The following is a 1636-nucleotide window of genomic DNA, read 5'->3' as shown; positions in this document are numbered from 1 at the left end:
AAAGATTTCAGAAAAAACAGTTAATAGGTGGCTCAGTAGCAGGCAAGCAACCAGCAGCATATAACTGTATGTATGTCCTATCTCTAACAGAGTAAACTCTATTAGACTGCCTTGTTTTTTAGTGTTTGTAATTGGTCAATCACTTCTGATCATGTATAAAGGTTACTCACTAAATATATGTGTTTTAAAAAGAAATGAGGAAGAAAGTGTGAAAGATAAATTTTAGTAGCACTGGGATTCTAAAAGCCCATTATTTTTAAGAGTACAGAGAGGATCAATAAAATAAAGGGACACATAAAAGCACTAGATACTCTTGGTACATCCAAATAAAATAAAATAGAAAGTGCAAGGTTCAACTTATAAAGCAGTGGATGGGAGATGAGCACATAGTCTGTTAGGGATATACTAGGTTTCCTGAGTGTATCTCCTGTGCTATATTTTAGAAATTTTCCCCTAAGCAAGACCCTAGCATTTTGTCAAAGGTTTGTTTCATATCTAGACTTCGTGCAAAGGAAAAAAATTGAAGTAGTGTTTTTACTAAGGTACCTATGAGCAACTATGTGATTTAATATATATCCCAGCTTAGTCAGATATCCGATTCCCGTAAGGTCACAAAACAGATTTTTCTCCTAGTTTAGTACTTTGTGTAGTGGCAATATCATAGCCTGTGAGGCTGATCTGAGGCATGATCTTTGCTAGTTGAAAACTTTCCCTCAACAGTAAGAAAGGCATTCTGTCAGCCACATAGCATGCAGAGAATCAAAGGCTTGCAAATAAGTCAAAGTTCAGTAATAAAAATTATTATTAATTTACTTACCCAAATAAGATGTTTTATGGGAATATAGCATTAGCAACAATTTTGGAGACTATGATGATTACTACATTAAAATGCAAGAAAAGACAGTACATTTTGTTTTGGCCAAACCAGCTCATTTCTTTTGTAAGAATGATGCTAGTATCTTAACTGGATGCAATATAAAAATTCAAAATATAACTAATTAAGCAATAAGTCCCAAATTCAGCAAGCAATTTAATGACAGGGCTAGCCACTCTGAAGTAAATGAGGCCTTGACCTTGCCAAACTGGAGCCTAAATTATTAACGATAAACATTAAATATATATAATGGATTTATAATTGCAATAATTGCTTTGTAGAGGTATGCATATTTCTGGAATTGACAAGGTGATGGTTCTATTTTTCCATGAGGTACATGTGCTTTTAATGTTCTTTTAAGAATGGATGGAGGTTGTTAAAATTGAAATAATTGTAATTTATGCTCTACATTTTATCTAAAGGGTACTGGTTATTTAAGTATTTTCAGCAGCTGGAAAATAACTTTGCAGCTATAGTCTGAAGTTTACTCCCTTCTGGTTAAACTCACATATCTACATCTAGCCATTTGGGGTGCTTGGTTCCATTGCCAGTCCAAGAGCTGAATTCATAAGTATCAGGAAATTATGTCTACTGGTAAAAGACATTAACGTTGCCATTTCTGAAGCTATGACAGAGTGTTGCATGGAATATATCTAGTTATTATCATTATTACAACTTGCTGAGGGTCCATTATGTGATAGTGTATGCTCAATAAATCATTTGCCAGTTGTAGTTACTTTATATGTCATGTCATATTTCTGC

The 1636-nt window shown here is 33.7% G+C and overlaps 1 pseudogene; it reads left to right on the top strand.

Moving 5' to 3' along the window:
* Nucleotides 1-638: 638 nt before the first annotated feature.
* On the top strand, nucleotides 639-721 carry LOC132248905 (U4 spliceosomal RNA; annotated as a pseudogene).
* The last annotated feature ends 915 nt before the right edge of the window (nucleotides 722-1636 follow it).

Source organism: Alligator mississippiensis, chromosome 2, assembly GCF_030867095.1.
Source record: "Alligator mississippiensis isolate rAllMis1 chromosome 2, rAllMis1, whole genome shotgun sequence".
Classification (NCBI taxonomy): domain Eukaryota; kingdom Metazoa; phylum Chordata; order Crocodylia; family Alligatoridae; genus Alligator; species Alligator mississippiensis.
Note: the sequence above shows the minus strand (reverse complement) of the source record. Positions and strands in the feature narration are given on the sequence as shown.